This window comes from Peromyscus californicus, unplaced genomic scaffold, assembly GCF_007827085.1.
Source record: "Peromyscus californicus insignis strain IS unplaced genomic scaffold, ASM782708v3 Scaffold_13__1_contigs__length_99412109, whole genome shotgun sequence".
Classification (NCBI taxonomy): Eukaryota; Metazoa; Chordata; class Mammalia; order Rodentia; family Cricetidae; genus Peromyscus; species Peromyscus californicus.
The window spans coordinates 73,703,521-73,730,910 of record NW_026294424.1 but is presented as its reverse complement, the minus strand read 5'-3'; positions in this window follow the sequence as shown (position 1 = coordinate 73,730,910).

Genomic DNA, 27,390 nt, shown 5'->3' with positions numbered 1-27,390 from the left:
TAAGATGTTTGATTAATATAATTGTAATTGACTGTACTAATGTTTTCTAGTAATACAATATTTAATATTTGTAGAAGTGTAAGGAGTTTCATGGAATCTAGACCATTGTTTGGCTTACACTGAAATTAGGATTAATGTTTAGATGAAGGGATACATCAATGTGAACTAAGGTTAATATAATGATGTTATTTCAAAAGTCATTATCATTTATTGATAGGAAATGTTTGTATTAACTTTTGTGTTTTAATTTTTCTGCCCATCCCCTAAATATTGCTTTTAAAATCTCCTCTGACACTTGAATAGCCAACATCCTACTTGATCTATGAATGAGAAAAGTAACTATCTTTTTTTTTTAATCTTCTTAATACAAGTGCTTCACAGAGATCATAAGGTTACCTTGCTTCTCTGTGTGTAGATTAATCTCCTTTTCTAAGATATGCCCTCTCTCTTGACTTTTGTGTCCTAAGCTCCTTAAACAAATTAAGACTACAGGGAACATTTTCTTTTTTATGTCCTGAAGTTCTTCCTATGTAGCCCGGCTGACTTTGAACTCACAATTCTTTGCTTTCAGCTTTCAAAGTGTGATAGTTACAAGTACATGCCAACATGCTTGGATATAAATTATCTTAAATAAAATTTTACCTTGAGGCAGGTTGAGTTCATATTTAGAAATATTCAAGAAGTCCATTTTCCTCCTATTTCTGTGAATTAATCTCAGTTACCTTACTTACTTCTCTTTATCAGAAAAGTTGACAGGGTGACACATACTGGGTTATGTGCACTTTGCTGAATGCATTTATTTCAAACTGTCAAAAACATGAAGATTCAGGTAGCTAAAATTGGTTTATCTACGATTTTTAAATGAAGATAACAAATGATAAAGAAGATGAATGGCCTTCCCCTACTGCTTTTTGAAGAAATATAGTGGATTCTCCAGTTGATGTTTATCACCAATTTCAGTTAAGATGGGGGAAGGGCAAAACCTCCAGAGCTAGTTGAAAGCCTGAGTACAAAGAAAATTAAAGAACAAAAAAGCAAACAAAACCAAGGTTAAACCCTTTCCCAAATACAACACTTTAAACTTCATGTGGAAATTATTTGACACTAGAAGGCTGTTTCTGAAGAGATTATCAAAGTTGAGAGTTATAGATATCCTCTTTTAGTGCTCAAACTCCAATTTCAGTCTCCTTGTAAAAATACTCCGCCACAGTGTTTCCTCTGCCCATTCCAGACCCACCTGTGCCAGGCTTAAGCTCTCCTATTGTCTACTGACAAAGCTGGCATTTCTCCGCTTTTCACTATGATCTGATATTCAAAAACAGTGACTGGTGGAAGCAGATCCAGAGATTCATGGCCAAACCCCAGGTGGAGCTCCAGGAGTCCAACAGGCAAGAGAGAGGAGGGATTATATGAGCAAGAGATATGGAGACCATGATTGGAAAAAGCACAGGGACAAATAGCCAAACTAGTGGAAACACATGAACTGTGAACCAATAGCCGAGGAGCCCCATGGAACTGGACCAGGCCCTCTGGATAAGTGAGACAGTTGATAAGCTTGAACTGTTTAGGAGCCCCCCAGGCAGTGGGACCAGGACCTGTCCTTGGTGCAAGAGCTGGCTTTTTGGAACCTAGGGCCTATGCTGAGACACTTTGCTCATCCTTGGTGTAGGGAGGAGGGGACTGGACCTGCCTCAACTGAATCTACAGGCTGGACTGAATCCCCAGGGGAGACCTAGCCTTGGAGGAGGTGGGAATCAGGGGTGGATTATAGGGTAAGGCTGGGGAGGTGGGAGGCAGAAGGACAGGGGAACCCTGGCTGATATGTACAATTAAATTAATTATAAAATAAAAAAATATTTACTTAAAAAGACATAAAGTGTTAAAACAAACAGCGATAAAAAATAACTTACCCTCATAGAAAATAATTTCTAAATGTCACCATGTATTTAGCTGAACTGATGCTATGGTTGATAAGTAACATCTTGTTTTTTTTCTATTTTTTTTCTTCTAATTACAAGTAAAAGAGTGTTTGTCCATGTTGGCTCCAGGGAAGTAATAGAAAAATAAAATAAAAGTAGGAATTATAATTAAATAATGTTATCAAGGTTCATCTTCTTGGACTGATCACCAGCTGCTCTTCTGTTTGCATAAATTTGCAGAAAAAGAAATAACTTAGAACTTATTTAAAATATTTACTTTCAGTGAAGTAATTCTGCCTGGCACAAAGTAAAAGAGAAACTTGAAATACTCAGCCCTTGTAACTGGCTTAAATTTTCATTTCTCAAGAAAGCCAATTGCTTTTGAGTGGGTATTTCTATCAAGAGTATACCCATATCTAGGACATAGATAAGTTAAATAAAATATACAATATGTACATATAAGAAATATACATGAATATACCTCATAGAACCATGACAAAAGACACATAAGTAATTTAACTTACCTTTTAATACTTCATACAGCTCTTCCCTTAATGTTTTTTATATTTATTTTATTTGTTTTTTTCATATCCTATATATATATATATTTTAGATTTTTTATTAAGAATTTTTTTCATTCATTTTACACACCAACCAAAGATCCCCTCTTCCCTTCTCCCGCCCCCCCCACCAGCCTCCCCCAACCCATCCCCCAGCCTTCCCACAAACCCACCTTCCAACCCCCCTCACAAGAAGGCAAGGCCTCCCATGTGGAGGCAAATCCAGGAGAGGCAAGTCCAAGCCCTTACCCCTACCTCAATGCTGCATCCCCAGTGTCCCATCATAGGTAGTGGACTCCACAAAGCCCTCTCATGCACCAGGGTTGGATTCTGTTTCTACCACTTGGGGGCCCTCCAAGATACTCAACTGTCTCACCATGCAGAAGGCCTAGTCCAGTCCCACGCAGGCTCCACAGCCAATGATCCAACTTTCATGAGTTCCTACAAGTTTGGTTTGGTTGTCTCTGCAGGATTCCCCATCATGATCATGAAGCACTTGATCATATAATCCCTCTTCTCTCTCTCTTTGACTGGTCTCCTGGAGCTCTGCCTGGTGTTTTGCTGTGGACATCTGCATCTGCTTCCATTAGTCATTGGAGTAAAGCTCTGTGATGACGATTAGGTTATACAACAATCTGATCACTAGAGTAAGCCGATTCAGTATAGTTCAGGCATGCTCTCCACTATTTCTAGTAGTCCAGGATGGAGTCATCCTTGGGGATTCCTGGCAACTTCCCTAACCCTTGGTTTCTCTCTATCCCCATGATATCTCTCTCTATCACAGTATCTCTTTCATTGTTTTCACACTCCATCCCTGTTCCAGCTCTACCATCCCATTCCTTTATGTGTCATCCCCTATCTCCTACCCTCATCCCCAGTTTACTCATGGAGATCTGATCTATTTCCCCTTCTGAGGGCGATTCATGCATCCCTTTTTGGGTCTTCCTTGTTAGCTAGCTTCTCTCTAGTTGTGGGTTGTTGTCTGGTTATCCTTTGCTTTACATCTAGTATCCACTTATGAGTGGGTACATACCATATTTGTCTTTCTGAGTCTGGGTTACCTCACTCAGGATGCTATTTTCTAGTTCTACCCATTTGCCTGCAAATTTCATGATGCCATTGTGTTTCCTCTGCTGAGTAGTACTCCATTGTGTATATGTACCACATTTGTTTAATCCATTCTTCAGTTGAGAGGCATCTAGGTTGTTTCTAGGTTCTGGCTATTAAAAATAATGCTGCTATGAACATAGTTGACCGTGTGTCCCTGTGGTATGGTAGAGCACTTTTTGGGTATATGCTCAAGGGTGGTATAGCTGGGTCTTGAGGAAGATTGATTTCCAGTTTTCTGAAAAACCACCACACTGATTTCCAGAGTGGCTGTACCAGTTTGCACTCCCACCAACAGTAGAGGAGTGTTCCCCTTGCTCCACATCCTCTCCAACATCAGCTGCCTTCAGTGCTTTTGATCTTAACCATTCTGACAGGTGTAACATGATATCTCAGAGTCATTTTGATTTTCATCTCCCTGATGACTAAGGATGCTGAGCAATTCCTTAAATGTCTTTCAGCCATTTGAAATTCTTCCTTTGAGATTCTCTGTTTAGCTCTATAGCCCATTTTTTAAGTTGTATTTTTCATTATTTTGATGTCTAGTTTCTTGAGTTCTTTATATATTTTGGAGATCAACCCTCTGTCAAATGTGGAGTTGGTGAAAATCTTTTCCCATTCTGTAGGATGTCATTTTATCTTATATACTGTGTCCTTTGCCTTGCAGAAGCTTCTCAGTTTCAGGAGGTCCCATTTATTAATTGTTGCTCTCCATGTCTGTGCTACTGGTGTTATATTTAGGAAGTGGTCTCCTGTGCCAATGCATTCAAGACTACTTCTTACTTTCTCTTCTATCAGATTCAGTACAACTGGTTTTATATTGAGGTCTTTGATCCACTTCAACTTGAGTTTTGTGCATGGCAATAGATATGAATCTATTCGCAATCTTCTACATGTTGAAGTCCAGTTATGCCAGCACCATTTATTGAAGATGCTTTCTTTTTTCCATTTTATGGTTGTGGCTTCTTTGTCAAACTCAGGTGTTCAGAGGTGTGTGTTAATGTCAGGGTCTTCAATTTGATTCCATTGGTCCACATGTCAGTTTTTATGCCAATACCAAGCTGTTTTTATTACTATAGCTCTATAGTAGATCTTAGTGTCAGGGATGTTGATGCCTCCAGAGGTGACTTTGTTGTACAGGATTCTTTTAGCTATCCTGTGTTTACAAATGAATTTGAGGATTGTTCTTTCCAGATCTGTTAAGAATTGTTTTGGGATTTTGATGGGGATTGCATTGAATCTGTAGATTGCTTTTGATAAGATAGCCATTTGTACTATGTTAATCCTACCTATTCATGAGCATGAGAGATGTTTCCATTTTCTGATATCTTCTTCAATTTCTTTCTTCAGAGGCGTAAAGTTCCTTGCATATAGGTCTTTCACTTGCTTAGCTAGAGTTACCCCAAGGTATTTTATATTATTTGTGGTTGCTGTAAAGGGTGATGTTTCTCTGATTTCTTTCTCAGCCTGTTTATAATTTGTAATATAGGAGGGGTACTGATTTTTTTTGAGGTAATTTTGTGTCCTGCCACATTACTGAAGGTGTTTATCAGTTGTATAAGTTCCCTGGTAGAATTTTGGGGGTCACTTATTTATCTTATCATATCATCTGCAAATAGTGAAAGCTTGACTTCTTCCTTTCCAATTTGTATCCCCTTGATCTTTTTTTTGTGTGTGTTGTTGTTGTTGTTTTATTGCTCTACCTAGAACTTCAAGTACGGTATTGAATAAATATGGGGAGAGCAGACAGCCTTATCTTGTTCCTGATTTTAGTGGAATCGCTTTGAATTTCTCTCCATTTAATTTGATGTTGACTGTTGGCTTGCTGTAAATTGCCTTTATTATGTTTAGGTATGTTCCTTGTATTCCTGACCTCTTCAAGACCTTCATCATGAAGGGGTGATGGATTTTGTTAAAGGCCTTTTCAACATCTAATGAAATGATCATGTGGTTTTTTTCTTTCAGATTTTCTTATGCTGAACCATCCTTGCATCTCTGGGATAAAGCCTCCTTGTTCTTGGTGGATAATTTTGGTGGATGTGTTCTTGGAGTTGGTTTGCCAATATTTTATTGAGTATTTTTGCATCAATGTTCATGAAGGAGATTGGTCTGTAATTCTCTTTCTTTGTTGCATCTTTGTGTGGCTTAGGAATCAGAGTAACTGTAGCCTCATAAAAGGAGTTTAGTAATGTTCCTTTGGTTTCTATTGTGTGGAACAATTTGAAGAGTATTGGCATTAACTCTTCTCTGAAAATCTTGTAGAATTCTGCATTGTAATCATCTGATCCTGGACTTTTTTTGGTAGGGAGACTTTTAATGACTGTTTATTGGTGAAATTATTAAGGCCACTCCACATGGTTTAAAGGGAGGTTTATTAGTGGCACAACTTACAAATGAAGGGATAGGTAGGTCACAGGGTCTGGGGAAGGTGTTTCGCAGTCCGGCAGTGTTCTCTGGAGAACTCTGCTCGGTCAACCTCCACCGTCCAGGGTCCAGGAACAGAGAGAGCACAGCGCATCTGGATCTCGGGTCCTCAGGGCCCTCTCTTGGCCCTGCCTTGTAGGTGTGACAGTTACCGAAGCTTCAGTGGGGGTTGGAACTTCCAGATCAAAGCTGGAATGGCTACACACTACAACTGTTTCTATTTACTTAGTTGTTATTGTCAATTTACATTGATTGTCTGGTCTTGCGTTAACTTTGGTATGTAGTGACTATTCAGAAAATTGTCCATTTATTTTAGATTTTCCAATTTTGTGGACTAGAGGTCTTTGAAGTATGACCTGATTATTCTCTGAATTTCCTCGTTGTCTGTTGTTATGTTTCCCTTTTCATTTCTGATTTTGTTAATTTGGATGCTCTCTCTCTCTCTCTCTGCATTTTGGTTAATTTGGATAAGGGCTTGTTGATTTTCTCAAAGAACCAATTCTTTGTTTCATTAATTCTTTGTATTGTTCTCTTTGTTTCTATTTTATTGGTTTCAGCTCTCAATTTGATTATTTCCTGGCATCTATTCCTTCTGGGTGAGTTTACTTCTTTTTGTCCTAGAGGTTTTAGTTGTGCTGTTAAGTCACTAGTGTGAGATTTCTCCAACTTCTTTATGTGGGTATTTAGTGCTATGGATTTTACTCTTAGCACTGCTTTCATAGTGTCCCATAAGTTTTGGTACTTAGTACACTCATTTTTATTGAATTCTAGGAAGTCTTGGACTGTTTCCTTCATTTGTTTCATTGTTCTTTCATGATTTTCTTTCAGTGCTTTATTGGTTTCTTCCAGGACTTTATTGTTTTCTTCTACTTTATTTGTCCTTTCCTCTGGTTTTTTTATAGCGTTCTTTCCATTTTTTGTCTTTTCCACTATATAAGCCTCTACCTTCTTCATGATGTTATTCATAAGGCTGTTTTCTTCTGCTTCTTCCAATATTTGATGTTCAGGTCTAGATGTTGGAGGAGGCCTAGGTTCGGGTGATGCTGTATTGCTCTTCATTTTGTTGTATGTACTTCTGCCTTGATGTCTGCCCATCTCCTTGTGGTTCCTTCTTGGTCTTATCAGCACACTTGGTCCAGACAGAGCTGACAGATTCAGGAAGTCTCTCTCTCAGGTCCAGATGGGAGCTCTCTTGTCCAAATGGGAACTCTGGGGCAGGATGGGAGCTCTTGTCCAGACAGGAAGTCCAGGGCAGGATGGGAGCTTTTGTCCAGACAGGAAGTCCTGGGCAGAATGGGAGCTCTTGTCCAGAAGGGAAGTCTGGGGGAAGGATGGGAGCTGGGGCCCGGTCTCTAAGTCTCAGGAAGTGGCTGGGGTCTCGGGCATATGGGCATGGGGGCAGGGTGTGGAGATTGCAGGGTCTGCTGGGGGTCTTGTAGAAGGGGAGCCTTCTCGGTAGGGTTAGAAGGGAACCTGCCTGGTGGCCAGAACCTGGGGCCAAGTTGGGCAGGTCTTCCCCGGAGTGGCTGGTGCCCAGGGATGGGGTCTAGGCTGAGCCTGGGCACTCACCTCTGGTCCGAAGAGAAGTGCGAATTCTAGGAAGTCTTTAATTTCTTTCTTTGTTTTTGCCTTGATCCCATTGGTGATTCAGTTGAACATTATTCAGTTTGCATAAGATTGTAGACTTATAGTAATTTTTGTTGTTGTTGAAATCTAACTTTAAGCTATGTTGGTATGATAGAACACAGGTGGTTATTCCATTTTTTTTTTTAATCTGTTGAGATTTGTTTTGTGACCGAGTATGTGGTCAATTTTAGAGAAGTGTAGATGTAACCAACCGTCTTATTAAATAAGAAACACAGAACCAATGCAAAGAAGAAAACCAAGAGATCAGAGCTAAGAGCCTTACCCGCCTGCTGCAGCTAGCCTCTTCAGACAAGAGACCTCTCCAAAAGAGACCTACTTCCTGTTTGTCTTTATATAGACTTTCTGTTCTGCCTTCTCATTGGTTGTAAAACCGACCACATGACTGCCTCGTCACTGTCTGTTGGCTGTATCCTTGAACACACAGAGATCTACCTAGCTCTGCCTACCAAGAACTGGGATTAAAGGCGTGTACCACCACCGCCCAGCTTTTGCTATGGCTCTAATAGCTCTGACCCCTGGGCAACTTTATTTATTAACATACAATTAAAATCACATTTCAGTACAAATAAAATACCACCATAGAGAAGGTTCCATCGGGTGCTGAGAACAAGGTATATTTTTTTTCCCTTGGAGTAGAATGATCTACAGATATAGATAAAGTTCATTTGAGTCATAACATCCGTTAGGTCCCTTATTTCTCTGTTAGGTTTTTATCTGGCAGATCTGTCCAGTGGTGAAAGTGGGGTGTTGAAGTCTTGTACTCTTAATGTGTGGGGCTGGATGTGCAATTTAAGCTTTAGTAATGTTTCTTTTGCATATGTGGATGCTCTTGTATTTTGTGAGTAAATGTTCAGAATTGAAAATTCATCTTGGTGGGATCTTTCCTGTGATGAGTATGTAATGTCCTTCTTGATCTCTTTTGATTGATTTTAGTTTGAAGTCTGCTTTGTTAGATATTAGGATAGCTACACCAGCTTGCTTCTTAAGTCCATTTGATTGGAAACCTTTTCCCAAACTTTTACTCTGATGGAGTATCTACCTTTGAAGTTGAAATGTGTTTCCTGTATGCAGCAGAAGGATGGGTCCTGATTTCATATACATTCTTTTAGCCTGTGTCTTTTTATAGGTGAATTAAGTCCATTGATATTTAGGGATATTAGTGATCAGTGATTGTTAACTCATGTTATCTTTTGGCTGTAGTGTGTGTGTATTTCTCTTCTTTGGGATTTACTGCTGGGAGGTTATCTATTGCCTGTGTTTTCATGGATATATCTGACTTCCTTATGTTGGAATTTTCCTTCTAGTGATTTCTGTAGGGCTGGATTGGTGGATAGGTATTGTTTAAACCTGATTTTTGTATTGGAATATCTTGTTTATTTCATCTATGGTGAGTGAAAGTCTTGCTGGGTATATTAGTCTAGGCTGGCATCCATGGTCTTTTAGTGTCTGCATTACATCTGTCCAGGACCTTCTGAATTTCAAAGTCTCCATTGTGAAGTCAGGTGTTATTCTGATGGGTCTGCCTTTAAAATTCACTTGGCCTTTTTCCTTTGCTGCTCTTAATATTCTTTCTTTATTCTGTATGTTTAGTGGTTTGATTATTATGTGGTGAGGGAACTTTTTGGGGGGTCTAGGCTTTTTGGTGTTCTAAGCTTCTTGTATTTTCACAGGTATTTGCTTCTTTCAGTTGGGTAAGTTCTTTTCCATGATTTTGTTGAATATGTTTTCTGTGCCTTTGAGTTGGTATTCTTCTCCTTCTTTTATCCCGATTATTCTTAGGTTTCGCCTTTTCATAGTATCCCAGATTTCCTGGATATTTTGTGTTATGACTTTTTGGCTTTGGTGTTTTCTTTGACTGACAAATCTATTTCCTCTATTGTATCCTCTACACCAGAGATTCTGTCTTCCATCTCTTGTATTCTGTTGGTTATGCTTGCATCTGTGTTTCCTGTTCATTTACTCAGATTTTCTATTTCCAGCATTCTCTCTGTTTGTGTCTTCTTCATTGTTTCTATTTTCATGACTTGAACTGTTTCCTTCACATTTTTAATTTTTCTTTTCATGGTTTTCTTGGCTTTCTTTAAGGGATTTATTGATTTCTTTCAATCTTTTGTTTGCCTTTTCCTCAGTTTCTTTATTGATTTCTTCCAGTTTTTTGTTTGTCTTTTCTTCAATTTCTTTAAGAGAATTTTTCATTTCCTCTTTAAAGGCCTCTAGCATCTTCATGAAGTTACTTTTAAGGTTGCTTTTTACTGCTTCTTCTACAGTGTTATGTTCAGGTCTTGCTGTTGTATAACTACTAGGTTCTGGTGAAGGCATACTGCTCTTTATGTTGTTGTATGTATTTTTGCACTAGAGTCTACCCATCACTTCCTCCAATAGGAACAAGAGGTGCCTGTGTCTGAGTGAGCTGCTATTGGTCCAATCTATGCTTGCTGTGTCTGTGTCTCAGAGGGCCCCTCTGGGTCCAATCTTAGCTCTTGGTCTAATTGGAACTGGCAGATTCTATATCTCAGGGAGTTGCTCTTGGTCCAATACAAGGTAGCTGATTCAGTGGCTCAGGGAGACACTCTTGGTCTTATCAAGGCTCTTGGTCGAGTCAGAGCTGGTGGGTTCTGTCTCTCAGGAAGTTCTCTTGGTCTGACGGGAGCTAGCAGATTCTGTGTCTCAGGAAGCCACTGATGTCACAGGGTGATGGGTATTGGGCTAGGGAGTGGGTGTTGTAGATTGCTGGATCCAATGGGGGATTTTGGTGGGGGAGCCCGCTGGCAGGAATCTTCCCTCTGGCCAGTAACTGGGGCAGAGATGGGTGGGGGTTCCAGGGGAATGGCTGTGTCCCAGGGCCTAGGTCCTAGAGGCAGGACTTTCTGGGTCAGAGAAGAGTCACTCAACTCTTGTTGCATTGAGAACTGGCAGATTGCTTGTCTCAGGAAGTTACTGGGGTCACAGGAAGATGGGTATTGGGGTAGGGCATGGGTCTTGAAGACTGAACGATCTGATGGGGGGTTTTGGTGGGGAGCCTGCCTGCAGGACTTTTCCCTTCTGGCTCGCAACTAGGGCCAAGTTGGGTAGGGGTTCCTGGGGACTGGCTGTTTCCCAGGGTCTAAGTACTAGAGGCAGCCCCTTAATGTTTTGATAAAAATAACAACTGAGAAAATGACTTGTCTCCTCTTCTTTATTTTAACCTCTGTAATTTATGCTGTTCATAATATTTCTCTACCTACTCTAAATGTTTTTGAGTGATCACACTGCCCTCTAGTTACGACGAGTAATCCAAACTTTCAGAAGGCAGTATATCTTGGTGAGAAAAATTTTATAGTTATTCCTGAAATCTGAGAATTGATGAATGTCCATTTCACAAGTATAGCCACTAGGATAATTAGGTCACTCTTAACACAATTAATATCTACCACTTCTGCAAATTTATATATTTCATAGAAAAAGTATAATTGTTACTTAACGTGTTTGAGTACTTCTTAGTAAAACTGTAGGGGTTTAATGGTTGCAGCATTAAGTTGGAATTTGTGCTGCTATTATTGAACTCTGTATAGTCTTCAAGTTATGTAGTATATCACCCCTACAGTTCTCCCTTCTAGAAAAACAGACTATTTTATCTATCCCTATATTTATTAAGGTACAGCAAATTCAATTAAAAATACATGCCTGAGTTGTTAGCATGCCCCATGTGCTCACTTAGTAAACACTCCGTTACAATCTCTCTTTTGTCAAGAGGATGAAATGGGTGTTTAGGGAGAAACAAAAGTCCTCTGGCCAAATTTATTTGGAAGTGGTGAATGCAAAGTTGGAACTTGAACCCCAGCTTTTATGCTCATTGTCACTGTAAAATATGACCCTTCTAATATTGAGTGTTTTCTACTGGCAGAAGAGAGAAATCAGGCTTAATTCTGGCTCTCGGCTAGAAATTTGAGGATAAGAGGCTGTCTGGATATTTTCTTGGTGTTGATACTGCATTTAAAAAATATGAGGCTTGTAACAAGCATATTCAGTGTTATCAATTCTTATGAAATATAAAAATGTATTCATGTAGATAAAGTACAAAACAAAAACATGAAATCCTGCTTTGATGATTTCACCTTAGCATGGCTTTTGTGTAAGTTTACTTCATATCAAATCATTTCAAGCAACTTTAATTATGGAAATGTACATTTTGTAAAATTCTAGATTGTAGTTTTAGCTATGCAATATTGTAGGTTCAAGACTATCTCTCTGGAGCTATAGAGATGATTCAGTGCTTAAGAGCAATCACAGTTCTAGCAGATGACCTAGGTTCATCTCCACCAGCTCACAGTTATCTGTAACTCCAGATGGGATCCAACACTCTCTTTTGGCCTCCACTGGTCCCAGGTATTGCTTATCTCCCAGGTGAATATGACGATGGAATATGCACAAAACTTGAGACTGCACTGTTTCTCTCAGTGGATTTTATATGCCCTTATCATTTTAAAGGAACTTACTTCAAATAACTCAAAAACAAGGACTTCATATTCTGTCCTTTCTGATTGAAAATATTTTCAGAACCAATAATATCATTGGAATGAACTGCTGAATATAAAAGCAACAACAATCATCTTTGGTCATTTTTTAAATATCTATTTAAAAGTCAGAATAAGCTTTTAAGCTTTTTTTCCAATACTAGTTCCCCCCCCCAAGGGGAGTAAGTTTAATCTCAGTTATTTCATCTTTAATAGAAAATGATACCATCATAAAATGATTTGGAATATCCTTGCAATCCTGTATTATTTCTATTAATTTTTCGGTACTACATGAAGAAGCAGCAGAAAGTTTAGATCAACCTTCCTAATGCTGCAACCCTTTAATACAATTCCTCATGTTGTGGTGACCCCCAATGATAAAGTTATTTTTGTTTCAATTTCATAACTAATTTTGCTACTGTTATGACTCATGATGAAAATATCTGTGTTTTCTGATAGTCTTTGTGGACTCCTGTGAAAGGGTCATTTGACCGCAAGGGGTAATAACCCACAGGTTGAGAACCACTGGTTTTGAGAGAACAGCAGAGGACTTTACTTGACCAGAGCAGGATAACACTGATAACACTCTGGAGTCATTCCAGCCCTGTCTGTCCCTCTGTTTAAGGTTTGAAATTAGCTCAATGGTTAATGCCATATTGGCTATGATCTGTAGAGAATGTTGCTGGTTAATAAGCAAGATGATAGATTATAAATTAGACTCAGATCATCCCTTCAGGATGAGAAAGCTGTCTTTTCCCACAATAAATATTACTCTTCCCTCTTCCAACCTTCATGGTATCAAGCCAGCAAAGGAAGAATCTATCTGATGTATTTGAACCTTGCACTAAAATAAAGTAATACAAATGTCTACAGAGGGTAACAAAGTGGGGGCTGCTTTGTGATTGGACCAAGGTGAGTGAATACCCGAGGAAATAAAATACCTACATCATTTTTGTTGTAATTCTAACTTTTTTTTATAATTTCAATTTTCATAACATATAATTTAATAAGAAATACACTAGAAAAGCAAGTTTTAACAAATAATCTGCAATGATGCTGAAAGCTTAAGAACTCTGGAGTTTTGGGTGTCTAGACTGTGTCAGGGGAAAACATCCCTCCTATCCTAGAGCATCCAGAACAGTAACAGCCAGCCATCTTTGTTTGCAAGGCATACCTTAATCAGAAACGAGATGAACATAGTCCACTCATTTCAGAACAGGAAAAGTTGGAACAGTATAGTTTTACTGTGATATATTTGAATAATATTTATTTATAATCTCCAAACATTGAGTACCCAATTTATCTTAGTTACTGTTAATTCTCTTCTTAAAAATGTATTTAATATTTTGGATATGAGAGATATGGAATGGAATATGTTCAAAGACTTGGTCATACATTGTTGTGTAGATATAAAATATTCTAAGTAGATTATAGAGACTTATTTGCTTCAAATTTAAATACCTATATAATTCACTTTTGCTTACAATAGTTGTCTATATAAAGACTTTATCTGCTATTTCCCAAGACAGTTTTTTAATACCCGATAAAGACCCTCCAATTAAAATTGTATGTATATATGTATGTAAACATGCAAACATATGGGCTATATGCTCATCTCCACATAGTTTTTCACATAACAGTACAATATATGCTCACTGTGCATTGCACTTCTAATGGTAAATTTTTCTTGGAGTCAAGAGTTTTCTAACTTATATCACCATCACCTGACAATCACTTTTGAATGGATTACATTGTTTATAACTAAATCTAAAAGTATACTAATGAAGAATTAAATATTAGCATAGTTGTATGATAAAATTAATGATAGATGAAAACATCACTAGAAGGTGCTGTAGACTATATATGTGATCTTAATATTGTACCCCAAATCCTGACCACTGAAAAGCATTTCTGTCCAATCAATTTAAATGACACTGTAGAATTCAGCATTTACAACAGTTTAAATGTCTTCAAAATAAATCTAGCAGACATTTTCTTCCTCTTTAATTAGCTGTAATCACTGTTAGTCTTTGGGAAGATATTTACATGTATACAGTTTGGCTCAGTATCTTGTAAAGAGGTGGATAAAATAGTGTCTTTGAGAAGTAAGGTGGGAGCAGATGAGTTTCTCTGGAACCCAAAGGGTAGTTTATCACTTCTCCTGGGAAATAAGCTGCTGATGTCAAGCACAAGCAGATATTTTAAAACATGAGCTTTCAGTGGACATTTGGACGTATGCTATGAGGGTTGTTTTGGGGTTGCAATAAAATCCTGTATTACAAGCACTCTGCCATTGTCAGGATTGTCTGGACAGGTTTCTGACGTTCCTGATGAAGCAGTGTGGGGCTGTCTTTTTTCCAGGCTTCAGTATCATTGTTTCTAGCAGCATTGCCAGAGCCAGATAGATTTCAGTGCAATACAATATCAGTTTCACATAATTTAAATGAGGGCTATGTTCTATTGTATTTGTGCTTATGCTGTAAAATCAAGATTCATGAGGGCTCAAGGAGACTCATACAATGAATGTGTTATAAGTGAAATTGTTAAAGGCTATAAAACTAAGGAAGTTGTATCATGACAAATTTGGACTCCCATTACACATATAAATCTGAAAAATATATGTTTTGTTGGATGAGATGATAATGAATACATATAAAATTTAAACACATTTAATTAGATTTTCTACTATTTGAAAGAAAAATATTATTGCAGAAATATTCTGCCTGGAAATATTGCCAAATATCAGAATGCTTGCTATGATTTATAGCTGAGATATATTTGGTTTTTACAATGAAACTTGTATGAAAATTATTTGACATTCCCATGTAATTTATCTATGCTAAAATAGACATTTTAAGAAATGTGATCTGTGCCTTGAGGTACAGCTTTCTGAATTGGCACAGATATAAGATAATAACCACGGTCTTGAAACCCTCCTCCAACAATTAAGATCCTCACATCATTCAATTTTGTTAATTTTTCACATCTATCTGGTTGTCTTTACTGGAGTCAGGCATTGCTAACAGCATATATTTTGGGTTTAGAGTTTGTTTGTACTAAAGGAATATCTTTGTTACAGAGTAGAATATTTTGTTTTCTTTTTAGATACTCCATGATGTTTTGTCAAAGTTTGTGTTTAATGTGTAAGTTTAAATATTCAATACCACATATTTTATTTCTCTATTTGCCCTTATAGTTGATGACTTAATGAGATACATAAATATAGTACTAAAGATACAATTTATATATTTATATTTTTCTGTTTAATTATTTGCAATACACAAATCAGGTTATTTATCTATATTTCGGTATCCATGGCTAAATAAGCAAGCTTCAAAATAAGTGAGCACATAAAATAAAATTATCAAGGCTTTTGATTGAATCTCCCTCCGATATATTTTAAGCTAATATGCTTTGGTGATTTACGCTAAAATGCTGGTTAGTGACACATAATTGACAGAGCTCTCAGGTAGTACTCAGCATGACTATTGTGTATGGCAGAGCAGTGTTTTTTTGTTTGTTTGTTTGTTTGTTTGTTTTTGGTTTTTTGTTTTTGTTTTGTTTTGTTTTTTTTCGAGACAGGGTTTCTCTCTATAGCTTTGCGCCTTTCCTGGAACTCGCTTTGGAGACCAGGCTGGCCTAGAACTCACAGAGATCTGCCTGCCTCTGCCTCCCGAGTGTTGGGATTAAAGGCGTGCGCCACTGCCACCTGGCAGAACAGTGTATTAGTAGTGTTACCCTGTTAGTATGGTTTAAAATTACCACTAGATGTATGGTTTCTCACTCTGAACTTCTTGCTCACACTCATGAGTGTTTTGTGGATTTGTCCCGCCTTGGCAGTCATAACTATTTTTCTCCCATGAACCAAGTGTGGGAAAATGGCTTGTTCATCTTGATTTTAGATTGTTATTTTGGCATCAGTGTTGAGATTAATGTGAGCAAGTTATTGCACAAATTGTAATAGGTTTCCTTCATCTGCGTAGACAGAAAGTTCTAGATAATGCCTGAAACTCAATATGTGTGTAGCAAGCAAAAGCTGTGTATGTGTTACAATAGATTTCAATAGAATCAAATAACTTTTTTTCCTATATTAAGTCAGTAATTATAATTGACTCGGGCTCTGTAGGCTTTTCATCCTTTGTGAGATCATGCTCTTAGAGCTTTGTTCTTTGGTCACTACCACTTCAAGCAAAATCATTTAGGAAAAACATCTCACTTATAATTTTATTACTGAATCAAGATTCCATGTTATGTAAGGTTTATCTACACTATATTTAGAAGATACTGTTATAGGGCAAGTGTTTTAGATGTGCAAAAGCTATTAGAAAATTAGTCATTAAAAGCAAGAACTGTATCTTTTATTGCCATCATTTTCCTGTGTGTGTGTGTGTGTGTGTGTGTGTGTGTGTGTGTGTGTGTATGTGTGTGTGTGTGTGTGTGTGTGTGTGTGTGTGTGTGTACATGCCGGCGCACGCACGAGTATGCCCATAACTGCAGATATGTTGGTGTCTATATACTTTTTAGACAGAAATATGACTATCCTGAACAAAGAGATATTTTAATCTAACGCTATTTGTTTGTCTTTGGTTGGTTGTACATTTTGCTGTTGATGATGTTTTCCATACTCTTAGGCAAAACATGTTTCATTCTATGTGTCTGAAGAAACACCAAATATCAAGGTGATAGCAAAGCAAGTAGACCTTAAGTGAGCACATTGGGCTTCCACTCACTCTCCTGAGAAGGACAGTCATGGGTGATGCTTTATTTACTAAAAAGCCAAAAATTCTTCAGGGAGTTTCTGAAATCCTTTAGTTAAGAGTTAAAATACATCAAAATTACAGTTGGGATAAATATGTTTTAATACTGAAATTTAGAGAAACTTCACGATTTTAATCATTTACAGACTATCTAGCTAAAATAATAAGTAAAATATGTAACACTTCTTTACTTCAGCATTTTGATAGTTCTAACGTATCTCCCTAAGTTTGGTGTTATTGTCTACAGTTTCACTTATTTCACACCTGGCATATAGTGACTTTAGATTCTCTCCTTCCTAATTAAGTTTTTTCTTTCTGCTGTACATGTGTTCACAGGTATGTAAGAAGGAACTCCAGTGACCTATGGAAATCATTAAAGTAATTTATGCTGAGACACTGTAACTTTCTCCATTTAAGAAAATATATTTTAAAGACTCAATGAATGCAGTTGAACAAAATTGAAAAAAAATTTCAGTGGAAATTACCTGTTTTACACTTATTATTTTTTTTATTCCTCCATTAGTTTCTCAAGATAAAATGAGTCATTAATACTGCATTGTCTGTTTGTGAGCTTATCAAGCAACTGTTTTGCTTTATAAAACAGTTTAAATCCTAAGATTTATGTTGAGTTTAACACAAAACTCAGAGCTTAGCATTATAAATTGTGTTTCTTTCATTGAAAATTTAAACAAGAATTTATGCTTAGCATTATGCAACAAGGATTTCTCTGCAGTGTGTGCCATTAGATTGTGCACAGGATGCCACTTGATTTATTTTTACCTCCCTGAAAATAGTTGACAAATTGAATGTTTTTGATGACTAGGACCCGTCAGCACCACACTGAGCTTTCCTTCTTTTGTGTTCTTATCAGACAATGACAATGATTAAACATGATGAACAGCAGATGCATTTGAATCTATAATTGAATGTCTTCAGCAGAATGACATTTTTCTCACTTTGAATTGGATTGTAGGATCCTGATGTTCAGCAAGAGCAAACATTCATACTACAGTGACTTATCCGGGGTCCCAGGTTGACTCCTCTAAATAGTCTTGTTGCAGCTGGCAACCTTTAATTTTGAGACGAGACAAATCCTAAGGGAGCTGAAACTTGTGTCCTATTGGAATGCAAGATATGCACTAGCCTAAGACTGCATATGATGCATTTGTTTTTCAGAGGATTATGGTTTTTTTTTTTTTTTTTTTTTTTTGGCCTGATCGGACCAGATGTTGCTATTAATACACCAGGGAAAGTCATTGTTCTCTGTTTGGGTGCCATCAATGAGATGATGCTGTAGATACTGGCAAACTGCCAATTGATGTTTCTCAAGTTGAAGAGGGCACTGGGAAGGTAGATAGTGGTTAATCACAAAATGGAATTGAAGAGTTTTCTGTTATCAGAACTTTGATTGACCAAGCTTTCATGTTATTGTATGCTGTCTTATTCAGGGAATCTACAGTCCTCAGCAATTTTCAGTAAGTACTGACTGATATGTCTTTCATCTGACATTGTTAGTGGATTGCCTGGAGAAGACTGTGAATGTCAGTCATTTGAATTGATGACAGAATGGGATGTAACTACCAGCCTTTTGTTTCCCTTCTACACAGTGTGCTGTGACTAAAAGTGTTATTGTTTGTTTTTGTGAAATAGTATGTTGCATTGGCAAAATAATATTGACAATCAGTACACAAGAATGTTGCTTGTAATTTTTGGCTGGTGGTATTATTTCTCAATGTCTTATTTCTTTGAATTTCAAAGAATGTTGACACAATAAACTCTGAGACCCACTGATTCCTAAGTCTATGACTTTCTTTGCCTTTAACATGAGTGCAAAAATCAGTTCAGATATAGATCTTGACCAAAAGTCCATATTTGAATGCATTGTATTCTGCCTCATCTCTTTTTTTCTTCATTTTTTTTTTTTTAACCAGAGTGGGGATTGAACCAAGGGCCTTCTGCATGCTAGTCAGATGCATTGCTATGGAGCTTCAGCCTTAACCTCATGCTTCCATTTTCATATTTTTAGTTAATATATGCTTCTACTCCACAAATCTCAGCATAAATTCCCTAACATTCTGACAGCAGAATTTAGAGAACTCATCTTATTATACTAATATTATTATTGTAGTCATTCATTCATTTTTAGAAATAAGATCATTTAATGGTTAAGTTACTTATCTGGATTTCCCCAGTTAAAACAGTAAGAAAGAAATCCAGTGTTAAACCTAAGTTATAAGGTTAGATATTCACAGGGTGTGTCCATTTTATCTGTAAACTTGTATCTATACAAAATTATCTTACTTCATATAGCATGTCTTCTGGAATTTGAAATCTAAGGCTAACAGTGAGACTGATGATTTAGATACAGCCTATAGGTAAAATTATATGACTATGTGTATACAGAGTGAACATGATAACAGTTAACACCATGCTGAAACATTGGGTAGTTCAGCGGTCTCTACATTACACATCATGTCACATGAATTATTTGACTTGCATAGACTTAACAGAAACTTTAAGAAAGAATTCAAACTTAAGAAAACATTTATGACAAGTTAAAACAGTAGCTAAAGAGAAGAAAATTAGGATGAATAGACATGTGAGATATTTTATAGATAAGGATGTCATGCAGCGTAATTTAAAGCCATTTTGCATTTGAGATTTTCATTTGTAACACAAGGGTTGGACAAAAGGAACATTATGTGAATTTTGATTTTTTTAAAATTCAGTCAGCAGATCTGTGTATGTATGCATGTATGTATGTATGCATGCATGTATCTATCTATCTATCTATCTATCTATCTATCTATCTATCTATCTATCTATCATCTGTCTATCTATCTATCTATCTCATTCCTTCCTATGGCTGAACCTTTTAAAACTCATTGCATTACTTTTGTTTTTGTTGCTGCCACAAATTACCTGAAAAAAGCAACAAAAGGTAGTGAGGAAGAATTTTGACTAGTTACAGAAGTTTGGTCTTTCATGGTGGGGAATGTATGTTGACACAAGTCCAAGGTGGTGGACAGGTATCCCAGAGCTTTTTATTTCTTGTTAGGAAAGGAAGTTGGGAGCTAAGAATGAACTCAGAAGCAGATAGCCCCTCCAAGTTCTGCTCTTAATGACCCACTTCTGCTACCTAAGGCCCCATAGCATTCCCAAGCAACACCACCTGACAATAAATGTTCAATGTTGTCAGGGACATTTCATATTCAAATCAGAACGCACACACATGTTTTTTTTTATTTTATAATTTAATTTAATTTTACATATCAGCCACGGATTCCCTTGTTCTCCCCCCTCCCGCCCTGCTCCCCGCCTTCCCCCCAGCCCACCCCCCATTCCCATCTCCTCCAGGGCAAAGACTCCCCTGAGGATTGAGTTCAACCTTGTAGATTCAGTCCAGACAGGTCCAGTCCCCTCCTCCCAGGCTGAGCCAAGTGTCTCTGTATAAACCCCAGGTTCCAAACAGCCAGCTCATGCACTGAGGACAGGACCCAGTCCCACTGTCTGGATGCCTCCCAAACAGATCAGGCTAATCAACTGTCTCACTTATCCAGGGGGCCTGATCTAGTTGGGGGCTCCTCAGCTATTGGTTCATAGTTCATGTGTTTCCATTCGTTTGGCTATTTGTCCCTGTGCTTTTTCCAATCTTGGTCTCAACAATTCTCGCTCATACAAACCCTTCTCTTTCTCGCCAATTGGACTCCTGGAGCTCCACCTGGGGTCTGGCCATGGAGCTCTGCATCCAGATCCCTCAGTCATTGGATGGGGCTTCCTATCACCAGAGTAGGTCAGTTTGGGCTGTCTCTCGACCATTGCTAGTAGTCTATTGTGGGGGTATCTTTGTGGATTATAGGGAACCTCTCTAGCACTCTGCTTTTTCCTATTCTTATGTGGTCTTCATTTATCATGATCTTTTATTCCTTGTTCTCCCTCTCTGTTCTTGATCCAGCTGGGATCTCCCGCTCCCACATGTTCTTTCTTAACTGTCATCTCCATATGAATTGGCACACACATGCAAATATATATATATATATATATATATATATATATATATATATATATATATATTCACACACACAAATATACACACATTCCAGACACATATAAAAAACAGAGGAAAAGAAAAATATTCTGGAACAAGATAAAGGAAGAAACAAAGAAAAGAAGGAAGGAAGGAAAGAAGGATGGATGGAAGGCGGACAGAGAGATCATACATACAGACAGAAGGAAGAAAGGAAGGAAAGAAAGAAAGAGAGAAAAAAGAAAAAGAAAGAAAGAAGGAAGAAAAAAGAGATTTATATAAATCCTTTAGTAATATCAGCTACAAATATGAAAATTTATTTGCCTACCCTGCCACTCATAGTGACTTTCCAACAGTACAACAGATGTAGTAAAGAATGTAATTCACTTGTATGAATGCCAATAGCTCATGTGAGAATCATTTTCTTTTAAATTTAAAAATAAATTGGGAAATTCAATAAAGATTATAATGTAACAAGTTGCAAATTTCATATTAAATTAATTGGTATGTTTTACTCACAAGCTTTTAACTAACATCTTCTTGACTCTTCTCTAATTGTTTTAATTGACAATCTAATTTATTTCATTTTTAATTATTATGAATTTTGGGGGTGAGGATATCTGTCTCAGTGATTTTTTCATTTGCTGCAATGAAAATTCCCCAAGAAAAGTAATTAATAGGAGAAATTCCTTATTTGGCTTAGAGCTCCAGGTAAGCTTTAAGTCACGGTGGCAAGAACTTGAGGGCAGTGGCCACACTCCATACATTCTGATTCCAGAGAGTAATCAGTTGTGCTCAGCTCACGTTGTCCTTTTTAATATAGCATGGACTTTTTCCACCCTCAGTATGCAGATTTTTCTCCCCAATCGTTCTAATAAAGATAACCCTACAGGCATAACCAGAGACCTGTCTTCCAGGTGCTTCTATCTGTGCTCCAGTTGACTATGGAGAGTAGCCATCACAATATCTAACTTCTTTATTTCTGAGCTCTCGTCTCCTTCTTCCCAAAATCTTAATAATTACATACAGAATTTGTCTTTTGTAAAAAAAAAAAACTCAAATTCTGGGGTAAAATTATATGGATTTATATCAATTAACCTAAGAATCAGTATAATAGTTTAATTGAGTAACTCTTTTGTGATTATTCTTACCTTTAATATCAGATGAGCATTGAAGTCATCCACAGTAAGGGAAACGCAAAACCTTCCAGGTATATATTTTCCAGGTATATATCCAGAATATATATATATTCCAGGAAGATGTAGTGTTTCCTGTAAAGAATATGAATCCAAATAAAAGAGGAAGAACAAGGAAAAAAAATAGGTGACTTGACTGACCTTAGGACAAAATTGCTGTTATGATGCATTTTTTACAAATTTCACTGAGTATTAAATTACAAGAGAATAGTTTTGGCATATTTTAAAAGGCTATTTTTTATATGAAATATATAATAACTACATATTACATACTGGAATTATTGTTGAAATTTGAACAATTTTATAGTTGATAACTTACATTGAGTAAAATGTAGATTGTACAACTATGTAACAAGTATGTATTCAGAAAACAGACTGTAGTATTAAGATTTGCAAATTACTATGCTCCTAATGAACCACATAACATAACATTTCTATTATAGTCGAGGATGAAGTGTAGATGTTTCCTACCACAAAGCAAAACTACATGGTAGTAGACAACACCCATGGTTATATGGCAATGCAGATGGTATATATTATGGATAACTTTATCTTTGTATTAGTAATAGGATAAATATTCTTTTTATATCTGTTATTCAGGTATTGTCAGTGAGGAAAGAAGATCTAATAAGCCAACAGCATGTGCTGGTTGGAACTAGCTGGGTAAAGTTAATAAGAATGACAGACTCTCTGGAGTTCTGTCTTCTCTCATCCCTGCATTGGATCCTTTCTATCTTCTTGACTTCTTTGTTTACTTCAGGATACATATTCAAATCGAAAGATCTGGATCTAGTATCCACAGGTAATAAATACCACACAATGTTTGTCTTTCTGTGCAAGAGGCAATGGGAAGATCTTGAGGAGAAAGTGGGGGCCAGAGTGATCTGGCTTAGCACTCAGATATGAATATATATGTAACAACAATTAATGAAAATCAGGTCATGAATATTCAAAAGAACAAAGAGCAGGGTATATCACAGAATTTGAGGGAGGAAAGGGAAGGAGAAATGATGTAGTTATAGTATAATCTCAAATAAAAAAAAAGAAAAAAATGAAAACTTGCCCAGCTAGGAAACTATTAGATCTAAAGTATATACATATCTAGCATTTATTAACTGTTAACTTGTTAACTTATTAACTGCTAACTTGTTAATTTATTAACTTGAAGTGACTAAATGGTAGATGCTTCCAGAAGAATATCTCAAAAAATCCTGATCTGTGAATTCTAATACAACGACAGGCATGAACTTTCATCCTGTCTTCTTTTACTTTGTTACTTCTACTGAGAGTGTGACATAGCCACTGAGTATATTGGAATATGAGTGTACTTCTAAATTATATGATGATCTCAAAACACATTAACAGAAATATTGTATTCAAATCATTAGGCAGTCTCTGTCTACTTGACATTTGGAAATAGCAATACAGCCCTAGTATATAAATATGTTAGTCTTCAAAGACCCCGTATTTTCTATATTGTTTCACACAAAACTTATCCACTTTCCAAATTCTCCTTCACCTTCTTTCTTTGTTGAGCTCCAAGTCTAATGGTAATGCTTCTCTTAGTTTCATATGAATTTATTTTATTTATTTTGTGAATTATTTCTTTGGATTCCTTTTTGTGCCAGAATTTGATCGTCTTAAATGTAAATAAAATACAGTCATTGCCAATCATACATTTGATATTTTAGAAAAACAAAGTTAACAATGACAAAATAATCACATTATTAATATAATGAGCTTTCTCTCAAATCTTTCCAAAGTAATATGCTCAAGTCATGAACTCTAGGACCTGTGAGAATGACTTTATCTACGTAAAAAATATTACAGATTCAGACTACTTAAGGATCTTGAAAAACACCATTCCTGATTTTTTGGTTGGTATGTTCCTGAAATCCAATAGCGGCTGCCTAAATGACAAATGGAAAAATTGAGAACAAATAAGAGGATTGGGAAGACAGAAACAGCAATTGAAGTTATTTATACACAGCTGCTGCCAACAACCACCAGAATCTAAGATACAGGCACAAACTGGATTTTTCCTCAGCACCTTCACAATGGATCGCCTTTTAACGCCTTGATTTTGGACTTCTAGCTTCTAAACAATAAAATAATATTTTTGTGGTTTTAAGATAACAGATTTTTGATAATTTGCTATGACAACCCCAGAATACTGGTGTGGAGAAGATGCTGAGAAGTGCTATGGACTGAAGAAACGGAGAGGGAGTATAGAGTTGTGAGGGTGGGATAAAAAGTGCCAGTTTAAATATGGTAGTGAGTATATGACATTTGTTCAAATATCTTAATGAGATAAGGGATTAAGTCATGTAGAACATTCCTACTCAAAGACATTTTCAAATACAAAGAATATGCAGTCAGATGATGGCTGGTCATTAAGAACTTTAGGAAGATGAGGTGAAACAGCAGTATGACCAAGAATAAGTGCATGGAGTAGAATTGAGGACCATGGGAAAAGTTGCTATACATGGCAGATGGCGGTGGTTGAAGAATCCTTCTTAGAAAAGCACTATATAATGATTTAGATTTGGTGCAGTGAATACTTTCGTGTGGAATGAATTAAATCATTACAGAAAATCAAAGGTTATGTAAATATTCCAAGTGAGAATGACACCCGGAGACCAATGGATAAATCCTCGACACTATGGAAGGTCACTGGAAAAGGTCAATTTCTGGTTACAATTCCAAAGTAGAGCCAGTAGAAGCCTCTAAAACATTATGTAATGTGAGTGAAAACCAAGGAGTCAAGAATATGCTCCCATATGGAGCAGTCACAAAACTATAAGAAAAGATAATGAAGAAGTAAAATCAAGAGATGTATAGAAAGAGAGTTGATAATTCTATAAGTTGAGTTAGGGCTTTATCAATAGCTCTTCAATTCCTTAGTGAACTATTGTTCAATACTACTTCTCTCTCAATCTTCTAGCATTCCAAGGGAATGTTTTAAAGATGTTCAACTTTCATCCTACCATTCCTATGTACCACTCTTCCTCTTAGTTCCCTTGACTAATAACACTGCTGCTCACCCAGTGTTTCAGATTACAAGTCATCACAAATTTGTGATCGTTAATTTTCACATAGGAAATTTACTAAATCGTGGAGTATCTGGATTTTTGTCTATATATTCTTTCTGTATGTACTTCTGAAGGGATTTCCAGATTTTTAGCATTATGTGGTTAGACTAAGTCTTCCCCACCATAATGTATGTGTTCTCTTGAACACCTGACTAGGAAAAAAAAGTTAAGAAAGGAAGAATGTGCTCATTCTGGATCTTTGCCTGATTACTTAAACTGGAATAAAAATATTATTTTCCTTCCCTTCATGTGGGACATACAACTGTTGGTAAGCCTGAACTTTACTCCTGAAAACTGTCTGCAACATCTACCTTTGATTGGTCAAGTGTAAGCCTGCAGTTTCAAGTCTTCAGGGGAAACAATGAGTTAAAGGAAATCATGAACCACGAAGCAAGATCAAGGTCAGCTTGGACACATAGTCAGATCCAGGTTTAAAACAAAAAAGTCAAAGAACAAAGAGAATTTACCCTTTGTACTCTCCACTTCCTAGGTCTTGGAATTTGGATGATGTCTTGCATCACTGGCTATCTGGGGTTGTAGGCCAATTCAGATTGGAACTAACACACCAGTTTTCCCAAGTCCACAGCCCATATGTGGTAGAATGTGGAACTTAGTCTCTCTAAGGGCATATGTAATTTATCATGTTATATGTTACTTGAGAAATTTCAAAATACACTGTGCTTCAAAGCAAGAGGAGAAAGACAGGACATTTTATACAATCCTGTTGGCAAAAGTTGAGCTATACTTGAGGTGTCAGTGAAAATGGTAACTCATGGAACAGGCAATTTCTATTGCTGTATAAAAACATGGAAAAAGTAACAAAAACTGCCAGAATCAACTTCACAAGAATTCTGTAACTAACCAAAAATCTGCAACTGTCTGAAAAATGTTGATTATAAAAGCTGTCTGAATATCTGAAATAATACCAAGACATGGAATGTTTTAACTAATTCTTCAGCTTCAGTTGTATACCTTGAAGTAACTGAAAACATTCCCAGTAATGGAGGAGGAAACACAACAGACCATATTCTGAACTGATTCTCTTATGAGATGCAATGGGTGACAGAAAAAACTAGCCTATCTGGCCTGATTAAGATTTCTCAGAGCTAAAACTTGGTATGAGAGCTGGCTTAAAACATTTGTAGGCAACTCAGTAATGAATGGGAAACAACAATCAAAAGTTTGGGATAAAAGGCTGAGAAATGATTGAGCATTCCTTGGGTATATGCACAAGAGTGGTATAGCTAGGTCTTGAGGAAGATTGATTCCCAATTTTCTGAGAAATTGCCACACTGATTTCCAAAGTGGCTGTACCAGTTTGCACTCCCACCAACAGAAGAGGAGTGTTCCCCTTGCTCCGCATCCTCTTCAACATAAGTTGTCTGCAGTGCTTTTGATCTTAGCTATTCTGACAGGAGTAAGATGGTATCTCAGAGTCATTTTGATTTGCATCTCTCTGATAATTAAGGATGTTGAGCAATTCTCTCTGTCTCTGTCTCCTCATTTCTTTCTATCCTGGTCAGTGTTTCTTTGTCTCTGTCTCTCTGTCTGATTCTGTCTTTCTGTCTCTGACTCTCTCTCTCTCTTCTTCTCCTCATATAAATCCATGAACACAATCCCACTCAGAGTGGGTCCATCCACATCATTTAACATCATGAAGACAATTTCCCAGAGAGAGTTCCTCAGGTCACCATGATCTAGATAATTTCACTTTGAGTGTCTTTTCCCAGATGTTTCTATTGGTGTTAAATTGACAATTAAGATTATGATCACAATTAATATGTGGTATTTAGGTCACTAATTTTAGAATCAGATTGAAATACTATAGGAAACAGACATTATAAATATTGAATAACTGTCAGTTTTCCTTTATTTGTTCATAAAAATAACTTCAGAAGTACAAACTAGATGTCATCAAGTAAATTTCATTAAAAATTGTAATTCCTCTTTGTGAGTCAACATGATTGCATGAAACAGGATTTTAACTACTAGAATTTGGTATTTTATAGGGAAATTTGTTTTCTTTTTGTTCAATTTTTAAATTTTAATATTCCTGGTCCCCTAAAAGAAGACATATGCTCACTTTAAAATGATTTACCTCCCTTATATTGAATATAAAGCTACTCTTTTCTAATTAAAAACAAAATCTAATGTAAATTATTGTTGTT